Below are 19,767 nucleotides of genomic sequence, written 5' to 3'. Positions count from 1 at the left end.
TGATTACACACTGAGTCACGAGTCAAACGGTCCAACCCCCGTGTCTCTACGATGTTCTGATGCTGAGATATGAGGCTTTGTTTACTCTGTTGCTAGGGTACTGTATTTGGTTGCTAGGGAAAAAATTGGCATCCCATAGTGATTACATTCTGAGTCACGAGTCAAACGGTCCAACCCCCGTATCTCTACGATGTTCTGATGCTGAGATATGAGGCTTTGTTTACTCTGTTGCTAGGGCACTGTATTTGGTTGCTAGGGAAAAAATTGGCATCCCATAGTGATTACATTCCGAGTCACGAGTCAAACGGTCCAACCCCCGTGTCTCTACGATGTTCGGATGCCGAGATATAACTGTTTGAATTTTATGTTGCTAGGGTGCTCAAAAGTGGTTGCTAGGGGCGTGGCCTAATACCTATGTAAGGATCCTGAGAGACTGATTGGATGCTTGAGTAAAATGAGCCCACCCCCATGTCTCTATGACACTGTGGTGCAAAGATATCCATCTGGGCATTTTATAATGGCAGTCTATGGGAGATGTTGCTAGGGTGCCCAAAATTGTTGCTAGGGGCGTGGCTTAATAGCTCTGGGATGATCCTGAGGGACTGATTGGATGCCCGAGTGAAATGAGCCCACCCACTTATCTCTACGACATTGTAAAGCAAAGATATCCCATCTGGAACTGTTTTATTCCCTTATATGGGCATGTTTCCTGCCCCATTATAAGTCAATGGGAATTTTCGGGTGCCTCTTACACCCCAGGGGTACAACTTACACCCCAATGTCATGTATGTTCTTACAGAGCCTACCACCCTCTTCAAATAATGTAACCCACATGTTTCTACAACATCCTCAAGCGGAGATATGACTCGTCAAAGTTGGGCGCAATGTTAAGTCAATGGGATTTTTCGGGTGGTTTTTCGCCCCCCTTTTGAAAATCCTGCACCCGATCCCTTATAAAAGTCATAGCAGACGTGTCCTCAATAAGCCGGTCATTTTGAGCCCTGTTTCATTGGTCTACGACAAACCGTGTGGGACGAGTTACGCGCCGAAAAAGTGTCCAGATATAAGAATAAATAAAGATATAAATAATAAGTATGAGCAATAGTAATAGTGATGCTTTGCATAAATGCAAGCACCACTAACTAGATAGGTACATTTCCTGAAGAAAATGTGAAGTGGTGCTTGCCGTGGCAAATTTCGGGGGACAGTATATGTTTATACTCCATACCACAAGTAAAACAATCCAACCCCCGTGTCTCTACGATGTTCTGATGCGGAGTTATAAGGCTTTGTTTACTCTGTTGCTAGGGTACTGTATTTGGTTGCTAGGGGAAAAAATGGCATCCACTAGTGATTACTCTCCGAGTCATAAGAAAAACGGTCCAACCCCCGTGTCTCTACGATGTTCTGATGCGGAGATATAAGGGTTTGTTTACTCTGTTGCTAGGGTACTGTATTTGGTTGCTAGGGAAAATATTGGCATCCACTAGTGACTACATGCCGAGTCACGAGTAAAACGGTCCAACCCCTGTGTCTCTACGATGTTCTGATGCGGAGATATAAGGCTTTGTTTACACTGTTGCTAGGGTACTGTATTTGGTTGCTAGGGAAAAAATTGGCATCCACTAGTGATTACACGCCGAGTCACGAGTAAAACGGTCCAACCCCCGTGTCTCTACGATGTTCTGATGTGGAGATATAAGGCTTTGTTTACACTGTTGCTAGGGTACTGTATTTGGTTGCTAGGGAAAAAATTGGCATCCACTAGTGATTACATGCCGAGTCACGAGTAAAACGGTCCAACCCACGTGTCTCTACGATGTTCTGATGCGGAGATATAAGGCTTTGTTAACTCTGTTGCTAGGGTACTGTATTTGGTTGCTAGGGAAAAAAATGACATCCCATAGTGATTACACTGAGTCACGAGTCAAACGGTCCAACCCCCGTGTCTCTACGATGTTCCGATGCGGAGATATAATGCTTTGTTTATTCCGTTGCTAGGGTACTGTATTTGGTTGCTAGGGAAAAATTTGGCATCCCGTAGTGATTCCACTCTGAGTCACGAGTCAAACGGTCCAACCCCCGTGTCTCTACGATGTTCTGATGCGGAGATATAATGCTTTGTTTAGTCGGTTGCTAGGGTACTGTATTTGGTTGCTAGGGAAATATTGACAACCCTTAGTGATTATACTCTGAGTTACGAGTCAAACGGTCCAACCCCCGTGTCTCTACGATGTTCTGATGCGGAGATATAAGGCTTTGTTTATTCGGTTGCTAGGGTGCTTTTATTTGGTTGCTAGGGGCGGGGCTTGGGAGTGGCCAATGATGTGACCAGTTGTTACACTCCGAGTCACAAGTAAAACGGTCCAACCCCCATGTCTCTACGATGTTCTGATGCCGAGGTATAACTGTTTGAATTTTATGTTGCTAGGGTGCTTAAAAGTGGTTGCTAGGGGCGTGGCTTAATAGCTCTGGGACTATTCTGATAAATTGATTGGATGTCTGAGTAAAATGAGCCCACCCACTTATCTCTATGACACTGTAAAGCAAAGATATCCCATCTGGAACGGTTTTATTCCCTTATATGGGCGTGTTCCCTGCCCCATTATAAGTCAATGGGAAATTTCGGGGGCCTCTTACACCCCAGGGGTACAACTTACACCCCAATGTCATGTATGTTCTTACAGAGCCTACCACCCTCTTCAAATGTTAAAACCCACATGTTTCTACAAAATCCTCGAGCAGAGCTATGAGTTGTCAAAGTTGGCCCCAATGTTAAGTCAATGGGATTTTTCGGGTGGTTTTTCGCCCCCCTTTCGGAAATCCTGCACCCGATCCCTTATAAAAGTCATAGCAGACGTGTCCTCAATAAGCCGGTCATTTTGAGCCCTGTTTCATTGGTCTACGACAAACCGCGTGGGACGAGTTACGTGCCGAAAAAGTGTCCAGATATAAGAATAAATAAAGATATAAATAATAAGTATGAGCAATAGTAATAGTGATGCCTTGCATAAATGCAAGCACCACTAACTAGATAGGTACATTTCCTGAAGAAAATGTGAAGTGGTGCTTGCCGTGGCAAATTTCGGGGAACAATATATGATTATACTCTAAGTCATGAGTCAAACGGTCCAACCCCCGTGTCTCTACAATGTTCTGATGCGGAGATATAAGGCTTTGTTTACTCTGTTGCTAGGGTACTGTATTAGGTTGCTAGGGAAAAAATTGGCATCCACTGGTGATTACACTAGGAGTAACGAGTAAAATGGTCCAACCCCCGTGTCTCTACGATGTTCTGATGCGGAGATATAAGGCTTTGTTTACTCTGTTGCTAGGGTACTGTATTTGGTTGCTAGGGGGAAAATTGGCATCCACTGGTGATTACACTCCAAGTCACAAGTCAAACGGTCCAGCCCCCGTGTCTCTACGATGTTCTGATGCAGAGATATAAGGCTTTGTTTACTCTGTTGCTAGGGTACTGTATTTGGTTGCTAGGGAAAAAATTGCCATCCACTAGTGATTACCCTCCGAGTCACGAGTCAAACGGTCCAACCCCTGTGTCTCTACGATGTTCTGATGCGGAGATATAAGGCTTTGTTTACTCTGTTGCTAGGGTACTGTATTTGGTTGCTAGGGAAAAAAATGGCAACCACTAGTGATTACCCTCCGAGTCATGAGTCAAACGGTCCAACCCCCGTGTCTCTACGATGTTCTGATGCGGAGATATAAGGCTTTGTTTACTCTGTTGCTAGGGTACTGTATTTGGTTGCTAGGGAAAAAATGGCATCCACTAGTGATTACCCTCCAAGTCACGAGTCAAACGGTCCAACCCCCGTGTTTCTACGATGTTCTGATGCGGAGATATAAGGCTTTGTTTACCCTGTTGCTAGGGTACTGTATTTGGTTGCTAGGGGAAAAAATGGCATCCACTAGTGATTACCCTCCGAGTCACAAGTCAAACGGTCCAACCCCCGTGTTTCTACGATGTTCTGATGCGGAGATATAAGGCTTTGTTTACCCTGTTGCTAGGGTACTGTTTTTGGTTGCTAGGGGAAAAAATGGCATCCCATAATGATTACACTCTGAGTCACTAGTCAAACGGTCCAACCCCCGTGTCTCTACGATGTTCTGATGCGGAGATATAAGGCTTTGTTTATTTGGTTGCTAGGGTGCTCAAATTTGGTTGCTAGGGGCGTGGCTTGGGAGTGGCCAATGATGTGCCCAATTGTTACACCCCTAGTCACAAGTAAAACGGTCCAACCCTCGTGACTCTACGATGTTCTGATGCGGAGATATAAGGCTTTGTTTATTCGGTTGCTAGGGTGCTCAAATTTGGTTGCTATGGGCGTGGCTTGGGAGTGGCCAATGATGTGCCCAATTGTTACACCCCTAGTCACAAGTAAAACGGTCCAACCCCCGTGTCTCTACGATGTTCTGATGCGGAGATATATGGCTTTGTTTATTCGGTTGCTAGGGTGCTCAAATTTGGTTGCTAGGGGCGTGGCTTGAGAGTGGCCAATTATGTGCCCAATTGTTACACCCCTAGTCACAAGTAAAACGGTCCAACCCCCGTGTCTCTACAATGTTCTGATGCCGAGATATAACTGTTTGAATTTTATGTTGCTAGGGTGCTCAAAAGTGGTTGCTAGGGGCGTGGCTTAATAAGTCTTTAAGGATCCTGAGAAACTGATTGGATGCCTGAGTAAAATGAGCCCACCCCCATGTCTCTATGACACTGTGGTGCAAAGATATCCATCTGGGCATTTTATAATGGCAGTCTATGGGAGATGTTGCTAGGGTGCCCAAAACGGTTGCTAGGGTAACCTTACACCCCATTGTGGGGGACGTCCTGACAGAGTCTAGCACCCTCTTCAATTTTAGTAACCCACATGTTTCTATGAAATCCTCACTTGGACCTGTGACCCGTCAAATTTTTTTCGCAATGTTAGTCTATGGGATTTTCGCCCCATTGACTTTCCATTAGGGCACTTTTGGGCACCTCTTACACCCCAGGGGTACAACTTACACCCCAATGTGATGTATGTTCTTACAGAGCCTACCACCCTCTTCAAATGCTGTAACTCACATGTTTCTACTAAATCCTCGAGTGGAGCTATGACCCGTTAAAGTTTGACGCAATGTAAAGTCAATGGGACGTTTTCGGGAGGTTTTTCGCGCCCCTTTCGGAAATCCTGCACCCAATCGCTTATAAAAGTCATAGCACACCTCTCCTCAAGAATCCGGTCGATTTGAGCCCTCTTTCATGGCACTACGGCAAACCGTGCGAGACGAGTTACGCGCCGAAAAAGTGTCCAGAAAAAGAAGAATAATAATAATATCTTTGAGCAATAATAATAGTGATGCTTTGCATAAATGCAAGCACCACTAACTAGATAGAAAAGTTTGAAGACAAACTTTATGTTGGCTTGACAAAGCCTGGCCTAAACGTTTAAAACAGTTTGAGAGAAACTTAAAACAAGTTTAGTTTAGTAGTCTAAATTTCCGTAAACATGATTTTACAAAAAGTTAGCATGTTAACATGAATTAGCATGAAGCTAACATGATGCTAACATGAATTGTCATTAGTTAGCATGATGCTAACATGAATTAGCATGAAGCTAACATGATGCTAACAAGAATTAGCATGAAGCTAATATGAAGCTAACATGAATTAGCATGAAACTAGCATGATGTTAACATGAATTAGCATGAAGCTAGCATGATGCTAACATGAATTAGCATGAAGCTAACATGAGGCTAACATGAATAAGCATGAAGCTAGCATGATGTTAACATGAATTAGCATGAAGCTAGCATGATGCTAACATGAATTAGCATGAAGTTAGCATGATGCTAACATGAATTAGCATGATGTTAACATGAATTAGCATGAAGCTAGCATGATGCTAACATGAATTAACATGAAGCTAGCATGATGCTAACATGAAAGCATGAAGCTAGCATGATGCTAACATGAATTAATATGAAGCTAGCATGATGCTAACATGAATTAGCATGAATCTAGCATGATGTTAACATGAATTAACATGAAGCTAGCATGATGCTAACATGAATTAGCATGAAGCTAGCATGATGTTAACATGAATTAGCATGAAGCTAGCATGATGCTAACATGAATTAGCATGAAGCTAACATGATGCTAACATGAATTAGCATGAAGCTAACATGATGCTAACATGAATTAGCATGATGCTAACATGAATTAGCATGAAGCTAGCATGATGCTAACATGAATTAGCATGAAGCTAACATGATGTTAACATGAATTAGCATGAAGCTAGCATGATGGTAATATGAATTAGCATGAAGCTAGCATGATGCTAACATGAATTAGCATGACGCTAGCATGATGCTAACATGAATTAGCATGAAGCTAGCATGATGCTAACATGAATTAACATGAATAAGCATGATGCTAACATGAATTAGCATGAAGCTAGCATGATGCTAACATGAATAAGCATGAAGCTAGCATGATTTATTATGAAATTAGCATAAAGCTAGCATGAAACTAGCATGAAGCTAGTATGACTTAGCATGAAGCTAGCATGAGGCTAACATGACCAAACGACCCAACCCCCATGTCTCTATGATGTTCGGATCCAGAGATATAAGGCTTTGTTTATTATGTTGCTAGGGTGCTCATATTTTGTTGCTAGGGGCGTGGCTTAATACCTCGATAAGAATCCTCAGAGACTGATTGGATGCCTGAGTAAAATGAGCCCACCCCCATGTCTCTGTGACACTGTGCTGCAAAGATATCCATCTGGGCATTTTATAATGGCAGTCTATGGGATATGTTGCTAGGGTGCCCAAAAATGGTTGCTAGAGGCGTGGCTTAATAGCTATGGGACGATCTTGAGAGACTGATTGGATGCCTGAGTAAAATGAGCCCACCCCCATGTCTCTACGACACTCTAAAATGAAGATATTCCATCTGGGACGCTTTTATTCCCTTATATGGGCATGTTTCCTGCCCCGTTATAAGTCAATGGGGAATTTTGGGTGGCTCTTACGCCCCAGGGGTGAAACTTACACCCCAATGTGAGGTATGTTCTCACAGTGCCTGCCAGCCTCTTCAAATGTGGTAACCCACAAGTTTCTACACATTTCTCGCTCTCAGCTATGACCCGTCAAATTTGGTCGTAATGTTAAGTCAATGGAAATTTTGGGGTGTTTGAGCGCCCCGTTTAGGAATTCGGTAGGTCCCATCAGTTAGAAAAGTCATAGCACGCTAAGTCAGACCAGTCTGAAGACTTTTGGCAAGTTTTGTGGGTGTAGCTTGAAAGCTCTAGGAGGAGTTACAGTCAGAAATTTTGGGGATCAGAAGAAAAATAATAATAATAACTAGATAGGTACATTTCCTGAAGAAAATGTGAGTGGTGCTTGCCGTGGCAAAATTCTGGGGAACATATATGATTATACTCCAAGCCAAAAGTAAAACGATCCAACTCCCGTGTCTCTACGATGTTCTGATGCGGAGATATAAGGCTATGTTTATCCGGTTGCTAGGGTGCTGTATTTGGTTGCTAGGGAAAAAAATTGGCATCCACTAGTGATTACCCTCCGAGTCACGAGTCAAACGGTCCAACCCCCGTGTCTGTACAATGTTCTGATGCGGAGATATAAGGCTTTGTTTACTCTGTTGCTAGGGTACTGTATTTGGTTGCTAGGGAAAAAATTGGCATCCACTAGTGATTACCCGCCGAGTCACAAGTCAAACGGTCCAACCCCCGTGTCTCTACAATGTTCTGATGCGGAGATATAAGGCTTTGTTTACTCTGTTGCTAGGGTACTGTATTTGGTTGCTAGGGAAAAAATTGGCATCCACTAGTGATTACCCGCCGAGTCACAAGTCAAACGGTCCAACCCCCGTGTCTCTACGATGTTCTGATGCGGAGATATAAGGCTTTGTTTACTCTGTTGCTAGGGTACTGTATTTGGTTGCTAGGGAAATAAATGGCATCCACTAGTGATTACCCTATGAGTCACAAGTCAAACGGTCCAACCCCTGTGTATCTACGATGTTCTGATGCGGAGATATAAGGCTTTGTTTACTCTGTTGCTAGGGTACTGTATTTGGTTGCTAGGGAAAAAATGGCATCCACTAGTGATTACCCCCCGAGTCACGAGTCAAACGGTCCAACCCCCGTGTCTCTACGATGTTCTGATGCGGAGATATAAGGCTTTGTTTACTCTGTTGCTAGGGTACTGTATTTGGTTGCTAGGGAAAAAAATGGCATCCACTAGTGATTACCCTCCAAGTCACGAGTCAAACGGTCCAACCCCCGTGTCTCTACGATGTTCTGATGCGGAGATATAAGGCTTTGTTTACTCTGTTGCTAGGGTACTGTATTTGGTTGCTAGGGAAAAAAATGGCATCCACTAGTGATTACCCTCCAAGTCACGAGTCAAACGGTCCAACCCCCGTGTCTCTACGATGTTCTGATGCGGAGATATAAGGCTTTGTTTATTCGGTTGCTAGGGTTCTCAAATTTGGTTGCTAGGGGCGTGGCTTGGGAGTGGCCATTTATGTGCCCAATTGTTACACCCCTAGTCACAAGTAAAACGGTCCAACCCCCGTGTCTCTACGATTTTCTGATGCCGAGATATAACTGTTTGAATTTTATGTTGCTAGGGTGCTCAAAAGTGGTTGCTAGGGGCGTGGCTTAGTAAGTATTTAAGGATCCTGAGAGAGTGATCGGATGCCTGAGTAAAATGAGCCCACCCCCATGTCTCTGTGACACTGTGGTGCAAAGATATCCATCTAGGCATTTTATAATGGCAGTCTATGGGATAGGTTGCTAGGGTGCCCAAAATGGTTGCTAGGGTAACCTTACACCCCATTGTGGGGGACGTCCTGACAGAGTCTAGCACCCTCTTCAAATTTAGTAACCCACATGTTTCTATGAAATCCTCGCTCGGACCTATGACCCGTCAAAGTATTTGCAATGTTAAGTCTATGGGATTTTCCCCCATTGACTTTTCATTGGGGCACTTTTGGGCGCCTCTTACACCCCAGGGGTACAACTTACACCCCAATGTGATATATGTTCTTACAGAGTCTACCACCCTCTCCAAATGTTGTAACCTACATGTTTCTACAAAATCCTCAAGCGGAGCTATGACTCGTCAAAGTTGGGCTCAATGTTAAGTCAATGGGATTTTTCGGGTGGTTTTTCGCCACCCTTTTGGAAATCCTGCACCCGATCGCTTATAAAAGTCATAGCAGTCGTGTCCTTAATAAGCCCGTTGATTTGAGCCCACTTTCATGGGTCTACGACAAACCGTGCGGGACTAGTTAGGTGCCGAAAAAGTGTGCAGATGTAAGAATAAAATATAATAATAATTATAACTAGATAGGTACATTTCCTGAAGAAAATGTGAGTGGTGCTTGCCGTGGCAAAATTCTGGGGACCATATATGATTATACTCCAAGCCAAAAGTAAAACGGTCCAACCCCCGGGTCTCTACGATGTTCTGATGCTGAGATATAAGGCTTTGTTTACTCTGTTACTAGGGTACTGTATTTGGTTGCTAGGGAAAAATGGCATCCACTAGTGATTACCCTCCGAGTCACGAGTCAAACGGTCCAACCCCCGTGTCTCTACGATGTTCTGATGCGGAGATATAAGGCTTTGTTTACTCTGTTGCTAGGGTACTGTATTTGGTTGCTAGGGAAAAAATTGGCATCCACTAGTGATTACATGCCAAGTCACAAGTAAAATGGTCCAACCCCCTTGTCTCTACTATGTTCTGATGCGGAGATATAAGGCTTTGTTTATTCCGTTGCTAGGGTACTGTATTTGGTTGCTAGGGGAAAAGATGGCATCCCATAATGATTACACTCTAAGTCACGAGTCAAATGGTCCAACCCCCGTGTCTCTACGATGTTCTGATGCAGAGATATAAGGCTTTGTTTATTCCGTTGCTAGGGTACTGTATTTGGTTGCTAGGGGAAAAAATGGCATCCCATAATGATTACACGCCGAGTCACGAGTCAAACCGTCCAACCCCCGTGTCTCTACGATGTTCTGATGCAGAGATATAAGGCTTTGTTTATTCCGTTGCTAGGTAACTGTATTTGGTTGCTAGGGAAAAAATTGGCATCCCATAATGATTACACGCCGAGTCACAAGTCAAACGGTCCAACCCCCGTGTCTCTACTATGTTCTGTTGCGGAGATATAAGGCTTTGTTTACTCTGTTGCTAGGGTACTGTATTTGGTTGCTAGGGAAAAAATTGGCATCCCATAATGATTACACACTGAGTCATGAGTCAAACGGTCCAAACCCCGTGTCTCTACGATGTTCTGATTCAGAGATATTAGGCTTTGTTTATTCGGTTGCTAGGGTACTGTATTTGGTTGCTAGGGAAAAAATTGGCATCCCATAGTGATTACACTCTGAGTCACAAGTCAAACGGTCCAACCCCCGTGTCTCTACTATGTTCTGTTGCGGAGATATAAGGCTTTGTTTACTCTGTTGCTAGGGTACTGTATTTGGTTGCTAGGGAAAAAATTGGCATCCCATAATGATTACACACTGAGTCACGAGTCAAACGGTCCAACCCCCGTGTCTCTACGATGTTCTGATGCAGAGATATTAGGCTTTGTTTATTCGGTTGCTAGGGTACTGTATTTGGTTGCTAGGGAAAAAATTGGCACCCCATAATGATTACACTCTCAGCCACGAGTCAAACGGTCCAACCCCCGTGTCTCTACTATGTTCTGATGCGGAGATATAAGGCTTTGTTTACTCTGTTGCTAGGGTACTGTATTTGGTTGCTAGGGAAAAAATTGGCATCCCATAATGATTACACTCCGAGTCACGAGTCAAACAGTCCAACCCCCGTGTCTCTACGATGTTCGGATGCCGAGATATAAGGCTTTGTTTACTCTGTTGCTAGGGTACTGTATTTGGTTGCTAGGGAAAAAATTGGCATCCCATAATGATTACACTCTGAGTCACGAGTCAAACGGTCCAACCCCCGTGTCTCTACGATGTTCGGATGCCGAGATATAACTGTTTGAATTTTATGTTGCTAGGGTGCTCAAAAGTGGTTGCTAGGGGCGTGGCTTACTACGTATGGAAGGATCCTGAGAGACTGATTGGATGCCTGAGTAAAATGAGCCCACCCCCATGTCTCTATGACACTGTGGTGCAGAGATATCCATCTGGGCATTTTATAATGGCAGTCTATGGGAGATGTTGCTAGGGTGCCCAAAATTGTTGCTAGGGGCGTAGCTTAATAGCTCTGGGATGATCCTGAGAGACTGATTGGATGCCCGAGTAAAATGAGCCCACCCACTTATCTCTACGACACTGTAAAGCAAAGATATCCCATCTGGAACTGTTTTATTCCCTTATATGGGCATGTTTCCTGCCCCATTATAAGTCAATGGGAATTTTCGGGTGCCTCTTACACCCCAGGGGTACAACTTACACCCCAATGTGATGTATGTTCTTACAGAGCCTACCACCCTCTTCAAATGTTGTAACCCACATGTTTCTACAAAATCCTAGAGCGGAGCTATGACCCGTCAAAGTTGGGCGCAATGTTAAGTCAATGGGATTTTTTGGGTGGTTTTTCGCCCCCCTTTCCGAAACCCTGCACCCGATCGCTTATAAAAGTCATAGCACACCTCTCCTCAATAATCCGGTCGATTTGAGCCCTCTTTCATGGGACTACGGCAAACCGTGCGGGACGAGTTACGCGCCGAAAAAGTGTCCAGACATAAGAATAATAATTATTATTATAACTAGATAGGTACATTTCCTGAAGAAAATGTGAAGTGGTGCTTGCCGTGGCAAATTTCGGGGAACAATATATGATTATACTCTAAGACACGAGTCAAACGGTCCAACCCCTGTGTCTCTACGATGTTCTGATGCGGAGATATAAGGCTTTGTTTACTCTGTTGCTAGGGTACTGTATTTGTTTGCTAGGGGGAAATTGGCATCCACTGGTGATTACACTACGAGTCACGAGTAAAATGGTCCAACCCCCGTGTCTCTACAATGTTCTGATGCGGAGATATAAGGCTTTGTTTACTCTGTTGCTAGGGTATTGTATTTGGTTGCTAGGGATAAATTGGGCATCCACTAGTGATTATACTCCGAGTCACAAGTCAAAAGGTCCAACCCCCATGTCTCTACGATGTTCTGATGCAGAGATATAAGGCTTTGTTTACTCTGTTGCTAGGGTACTGTATTTGGTTGCTAGGGAAAAAATTGGCATCCACTGGTGATTACATAATGAGTCACTTGTAAAATGGTCCAACCCCCGTGTCTCTACGATGTTCTGATGCGGAGATATAAGGCTTTGTTTACTCTGTTGCTAGGGTAATGTATTTGGTTGCTAGGGAGAAAATTGGCATCCACTAGTGATTACACTCCGAGTCACGAGTCTAACGGTCCAACCCCCGTGTCTCTACGTTGTTCTGATGCCGAGATATAACTGTTTGAATTTTATGTTGCTAGGGTGCTCATATTTGGTTGCTAGGGGCGTGGCTTGGGAGTGACCAATGATGTGGCCACTGATTACACTCCGAGACACAAGTAAAACGGTCCAACCCCTGTGTCTCTACGATGTTCTGATGCGGAGATATAAGGCTTTGTTTATTCTGTTGCTAGGGTGCTCATTTTGGTTGCTAGGGGCGTGGCTTGGAAGTGACCAATGATGTGGCCGCTCATTACAGTCCGAGACACAAGTAAAACGGTCCAACCCCCGTGTCTCTACGATGTTCTGATGCGGAGATTTAAGGCTTTGTTTATTATGTTGCTAGGGTGCTCACATTTGGTTGCTAGGGGCGTGGCTTGGGAGTGGCCAATGATGTGGCAAGTGATTACACTCCGAGTCACGAGTAAAACGGTCCAACCCCTGTGATTCTACGATGTTCTGATGCCGAGTTATAACTGTTTGAATTTTATGTTGCTAGGGTGCTTAAAAGTGGTTGCTAGGGGCGTGGCTTAATAGCTCTGGGACTATCCTGATAAATTGATTGGATGTCTGAGTAAAATGAGCCCACCCCCTTGTCTCTACGACATTGTAAAGTGAAGATATCCCTTCTGGAACTTTTTATTCCCTTATATGGGCATGTTTCCTGCCCCATTATAAGTCAATGGGAAATTTTTGGCGCCTCCTACACCCCAGGGGTACAACTTACACCCCAATGTGATGTATGTTCTTACAAAGTCTACCACCCTCTTCAAATGTTGTAACCCACATGTTTCTACAAAATCCTTGAGCGGAGCTATGACCCGTCAAAGTTCGGCGCAATGTTAAGTCAATGGGATTTTTCGGGTGGTTTTTTGCCCCCCTTTGGGAAATCATGCACCCGATCTCTTATAAAAGTCATAGCACACCATTCCTCAATAAACCGGTCGATTTGAGCCCTCATTCGTGGGTCTACAACAAACGGTGCGGGACGAGTTACGCGCCGAAATTTTGTCCAGAATATAAGAAAAATAACTAGATAGGTACATTTCCTGAAGAAAATGTGAAGTGGTGCTTGCCGTGGCAAAATTCTGGGGGCAATGTATGATTATACTCCGAGTCACGAGTCAAACGGTCCAACCCCCGTGTCTCTACGATGTTCTGATGTGGAGATATAAGGCTATGTTTATCCGGTTGCTAGGGTATTGTTTTTGGTTGCTAGGGGGAAAATTGGCATCCACTGGTGATTACACTCCAAGTCACAAGTCAAACGGTCCAACCCCCGTGTCTCTACGATGTTCTGATGCGGAGATATAAGGCTTTGTTTACTCTGTTGCTAGGGTACTGTATTTGGTTGCTAGGGAAAAAAATGGCATCCACTAGTGATTACCCTCCGAGTCACGAGTCAAACGGTCCAACCCCCGTGTCTCTACGATGTTCTGATGCGGAGATATAAGGCTTTGTTTACTCTGTTGCTAGGGTACTTTATTTGGTTGCTAGGGGAAAAAATGGCATCCACTAGTGATTACCCTCCAAGTCACAAGTCAAACGGTCCAACCCCCGTGTCTCTACGATGTTCTGATGCGGAGATATAAGGCTTTGTTTACTCTGTTGCTAGGGTACTGTATTTGGTTGCTAGGGAAAAAATGGCATCCACTAGTGATTACCCACCGAGTCACGAGTCAAACGGTCCAACCCCCGTGTCTCTACGATGTTCTGATGCGGAGATATAAGGCTTTGTTTACACTGTTGCTAGGGAACTGTATTTGGTTGCTAGGGGGAAAATTGGCATCCCATAATGATTACACGCTGAGTCACGAATCAAACGGTCCAACCCCCGTGTCTCTACGATGTTCGGATGCCGAGATATAAGGCTTTGTTTACTCTGTTGCTAGGGTACTGTATTTGGTTGCTAGGGAAAAAATTGGTATCCCATAATGATTACACTCTGAGTCACGAGTCAAACTGTCCAACCCCCGTGTCTCTACGATGTTCTGATGCGGAGATATAAGGCTTTGTTTACTCTGTTGCTAGGGTACTGTATTTGGTTGCTAAGGAAAAAATTGGCATCCCATAATGATTTCACTCCGAGTCACGAGTCAAACGGTCCAACCCGCGTGTCTCTACGATGTTCTGATGCGGAGATATAAGGCTTTGTTTACTCTGTTGCTAGGGTACTGTATTTGGTTGCTAGGGAAAAAAATTGGCATCCCATAATGATTACACTCCGAGTCACGAGTCAAACGGTCCAACCCCCGTGTCTCTACGATGTTCTGATGCGGAGATATAAGGCTTTGTTTACTCTGTTGCTAGGGTACTGTATTTGGTTGCTAGGGAAAAATTTGGCATCACATAATGATTACACTCCGAGTCACGAGTCAAACGGTCCAACCCCCGTGTCTCTACGATGTTCTGATGCGGAGATATAAGGCTTTGTTTACTCTGTTGCTAGGGTACTGTATTTGGTTGCTAGGGAAAAAATTGGCATCCCATAATGATTACACTTCGAGTCACGAGTCAAACGGTCCAACCCCCGTGTCTCTAAGATGTTCTGATGCGGAGATATAAGGCTTTGTTTACTCTGTTGCTAGGGTACTGTATTTGGTTGCCAGGGAAAAAAATTGGCATCCCATAATGATTACACTCTGAGTCACGAGTCAAACGGTCCAACCCCCGTGTCTCTACGATGTTCGGATGGCGAGATATAACTGTTTGAATTTTATGTTGCTAGGGTGCTCAAAAGTGGTTGCTAGGGGCGTGGCTTATACCTATGTAAGTACCCTGAGAGACTGATTGGATGCCTGAGTAAAATGAGCCCACCCCCATGTCTCTATGACACTGTGGTGCAAAGATATCCATCTGGGCATTTTATAATGGCAGTCTATGGGAGATGTTGCTAGGGTGGCCAAAATTGTTGCTAGGGGCGTGGCTTAATAGCTCTGGGATGATCCTGAGAGACTGATTGGATGCCCGAGTAAAATGAGCCCACCCACTTATCTCTACGACACTGTAAAGCAAAGATATCCCATCTGGAACGGTTTTATTCCCTTATATGGGCGTGTTCCCTGCCCCATTATAAGTCAATGGGGCACTTTTGGGTGCCTCTTACACCCCAGGGGTACAACTTACACCCCAATGTGATGTATGTTCTTACAGAGTCTACCACCCTCTTCAAATGTTGTAACCCACATGTTTCTACAAAATCCTTGAGCGGAGCTATGAGTTGTCAAAGTTGGGCCCAATGTTAAGTCAATGGGATTTTTTGGGTGGTTTTTCGCCCCCCTTTCGAAAATCCTGCACCCGATCGCTTATAAAAGTCATAGCACACCTCTCCTCAATAATCCGGTCAATTTGAGCCCTCTTTCATGGGACTACGGCAAACCGTGCGGGACGAGTTACGCGCCGAAATTTTGTCCAGAATATAAGAAAAATAATAATAATATCCCTGAGCAATAGTAATAGTGATGCCTTGCATAAATGCAAGCACCACTAATAAGTATGAGCAATAGTAATAGTGATGCCTTGCATAAATGCAAGCACCACTAATAATAATATCCCTGAGGAATAGTAATAGTGATGCCTTGCATAAATGCAAGCACCACTAATAAGCTTAGATACAATAACAGTATGTTGGCTTTGTCAAGCCAACATAATAACTAGATAGGTACATTTCCTGAAGAAAATGTGAGTGGTGCTTGCCGTGGCAAAATTCTGGGGAACATATATAATTATACTCCAAGCCTAAAGTAAAACGATCCAACTCCCGTGTCTCTACGATGTTGTGATGCGAAGATATAAGGCTTTGTTTACTCTGTTGCTAGGGTACTGTATTTGGTTGCTAGGGAAAAAATTGGCATCCCATAATGATTACACTCCGAGTCACAAGTCAAACGGTCCAACCCCCGTGTCTCTACGATGTTCTGATGCAGAGATATAAGGCTTTGTTTACTCTGTTGCTAGGGTACTGTATTTGGTTGCTAGGGAAAAAATTGGCATCCCATAATGATTACACTCCGAGTCACGAGTCAAATGGTCCAACCCCCGTGTCTCTACGATGTTCTGATGCGGAGATATAAGGCTTTGTTTACTCTGTTGCTAGGGTACTGTATTTGGTTGCTAGGGAAAAAATTGGCATCCCATAATGATTACACTTCGAGTCACGAGTCAAATGGTCCAACCCCCGTGTCTCTATGATGTTCTGATGCGGAGATATAAGGCTTTGTTTACTCTGTTGCTAGGGTACTGTATTTGGTTGCTAGGGAAAAAATTGACATCCCATAATGATTACACTCCGAGTCACGAGTCAAACGGTCCAACCCCCGTGTCTCTACGATGTTCTGATGCGGAGATATAAGGCTTTGTTTACTCTGTTGCTAGGGTACTGTATTTGGTTGCTAGGGAAAAAATTGGCATCCCATAATGATTACACTCTGAGTCACGAGTCAAACGGTCCAACCCCCGTGTCTCTACAATGTTCTGATGCAGAGATATAAGGCTTTGTTTATTCCGTTGCTAGGGAACTGTATTTGGTTGCTAGGGAAAAAATTGGCATCCCATAATGATTACACTCTGAGTCATGAGTCAAACGGTCAAAACCCCGTGTCTCTACGATGTTCTGATGCAGAGATATAAGGCTTTGTTTATTCGGTTGCTAGGGTACTGTATTTGGTTGCTAGGGAAAAAATTGGCATCCCATAATGATTACACTCTCAGCCACGAGTCAAACGGTCCAACCCCCGTGTCTCTATGATGTTCTGATGGGGAGATATAAGGCTTTGTTTATTCGGTTGCTAGGGTGCTCAAATTTAGTTGCTAGGGGCGTGGCTTGGGAGGGGCCAATGATGTGCCCAATTGTTACACCCCTAGTCACAAGTAAAACGGTCCAACCCCCGTGTCTCTATGATGTTCTGATGCCGAGATATAAGGCTTTGTTTATTCGGTTGCTAGGGTGCTCAAATTTGGTTGCTAGGGGCGTGGCTTGGGAGTGGCCAATGATGTGCCCAATTGTTACACCCCTAGTCACAAGTAAAACGGTCCAACCCCCGTGACTCTATGATGTTCTGATGCCGAGATATAACTGTTTGAATTTTATGTTGCTAGGGTGCTCAAAAGTGGTTGCTAGGGGCGTGGCTTAGTAAGTCTTTAAGGATCCTAAGAGACTGATTGGATGCCTGAGTAAAATGAGCCCACCCCCATGTCTCTGTGACACTGTGGTGCAAAGATATCCATCTGGGCATTTTATAATGGCAGTCTATGGGATAGGTTGCTAGGGTGCCCAAAATGGTTGCTAGGGTAACCTTACACCCCATTGTGGGGGACGTCCTGACAGAGTCTAGCACCCTCTTCAATTTTAGTAACCCACATGTTTCTATGAAATCCTCACTTGGAGCTGTGACCCGTCAAATTTTTTTCGCAATGTTAGTCTATGGGATTTTCCCCCCACTGACTTTCCATTAGGGCACTTTTGGGCACCTCTTACACCCCAGGGGTACAACTTACACCCCAATTTGATGTATGTTCTTACAGAGCCTACCACCCTCTTCAAATGCTGTAACCCACATGTTTCTACTAAATCCTCGAGTGGAGCTATGACCCGTCAAAGTTCGACGCAATGTAAAGTCAATGGGACGTTTTCGGGAGGTTTTTCGCGCCCCTTTCGGAAATCCTGCACCCGATCGCTTATAAAAGTCATAGCACACCTCTCCTCAATAATCCGGTCGATTTGAGCCCTCTTTCATGGCACTACGGCAAACCGTGCGAGACGAGTTACGCGCCGAAAAAGTGTCCAGAAAAAGAATAATAATAACTAGATAGAAAAGTTTGAAGACAAACTTTATGTTGGCTTGACAAAGCCTGGCCTAAAAGTTTAAAACCGTTTGAGAGAAACTTAAAACAAGTTTAGTTTAGTAGTCTAACTTTCCATAAACATGATTTAACAAAAAGTTAGCATGTTAACATGATTTAACATGAAGTTGGCATGATGCTAACATGAATTAGCATGAAGCTAACATGATGTTAACATGAATTCGCATGAGTTAGCATGATGCTAACATGAAGTAGCATGAAGCTAGCATGATGCTTATAAGAATTAGCATGAAGCTAACATGAATTAGCATGAAGCTAACATGAATTAGCATGAAGCTAGCATGATTCTAACATGAATTAGCATGAAGTTAGCATGATGCTAACATGAATTAGCATGAAGCTAGCATGATGCTAACATGAATTAGCATGAAGCTAGCATGATAGCATGAAGCTAGCATGATGCTAACATGAATTAGCATGAAGTTAGCATGATGCTAACATGAATTAGCATGAAGCTAGCATGATGCTAACACAAATTAGCATGAAGCTAGCATGATGCTAACACGAATTAGCATGAAGCTAGCATGAATCTAACACGAATTAGCATGAAGCTAGCATGAAGCTAACACGAATTAGCATGAAGCTAGCATGAAGCTAACACGAATTAGCATGAAGCTAGCATGATGTTAACACGAATTAGCATGAAGCTAGCATGATGTTAACACGAATTAGCATGAAGCTAACACGAATTAGCATGAAGCTAGCATGATGCTAACACGAATTAGCATGAAGCTAGCATGATGCTAACATGAATTAGCATGAAGCTAGCATGATGCTAACATGAATTAGCATGAAGCTAGCATGAAGCTAACATGAATTAACATGAAGCTAGCATGATGCTAACATGAATTAGCAAGTTAGCATAATGCTAACATGAATTAGCATGAAGCTAGCATGATGCTAACATGAATTAGCATGAAGCTAGCATGACGTTAGCATGATTTAGCATGAAGTTAGCAAGATTTGTTATGAAATTAGCATAAAAGCTAGCATGAAACTAGCATGAAGCTAGTATGACTTAGCATGAAGCTAGCATAAGGCTAACATGACCAAAAGATCCAACCCCCATGCCTCTATGATGTTCGGATACAGAGATATAAGGCTTTGTTTATTATGTTGCTAGGGTGCTCATATTTGGTTGCTAGGGGCGTGGCTTAATACCTCAAAAGAATCCTCAGAGACTGATTGGATGCCTGAGTAAAATGAGCCCACCCCCATGTCTCTGTGACACTCTGCTGCAATGATATCCATCTGGGCATTTTATAATGGCAGTCTATGGAAGATGTTGCTAGGGTGCCCAAAAATGGTTGCTAGGGGCGTGGCTTAATAGCTATGGGACGATCCTGAGAGACTGATTGGATGCCTGAGTAAAATGAGCCCACCCCCATGTCTCTACGACACTCTAAAGTGAAGATATTCCATCTGGGACGCTTTTATTCCCTT

At 43.8% G+C, this 19,767-nt stretch overlaps 2 protein-coding genes and 1 long non-coding RNA gene across 5 annotated transcripts in view; 1 reads left to right on the top strand and 2 right to left on the bottom strand.

Annotated features, from left to right (window-relative positions):
- Positions 1 to 19,767, bottom strand: part of prr13 (proline rich 13) — a 359,338-nt gene that overhangs the window by 89,602 nt on the left and 249,969 nt on the right. The gene's annotated exons all lie outside the window — the stretch shown is intronic.
- LOC129428031 (mannose-binding protein A-like) overlaps positions 1 to 19,767 on the bottom strand; it is a 66,736-nt gene that overhangs the window by 16,289 nt on the left and 30,680 nt on the right. The window lies entirely within an intron of this gene.
- Positions 8,768 to 11,971, top strand: LOC141369544 (uncharacterized). The gene is made up of 2 exons (XR_012373341.1): positions 8,768 to 9,384; positions 11,791 to 11,971. It is a non-coding gene; the product is annotated as an uncharacterized lncRNA (long non-coding RNA).

Source organism: Misgurnus anguillicaudatus, chromosome 14, assembly GCF_027580225.2.
Source record: "Misgurnus anguillicaudatus chromosome 14, ASM2758022v2, whole genome shotgun sequence".
Taxonomy (NCBI): domain Eukaryota; kingdom Metazoa; phylum Chordata; class Actinopteri; order Cypriniformes; family Cobitidae; genus Misgurnus; species Misgurnus anguillicaudatus.
Note: the sequence above shows the minus strand (reverse complement) of the source record. Positions and strands in the feature narration are given on the sequence as shown.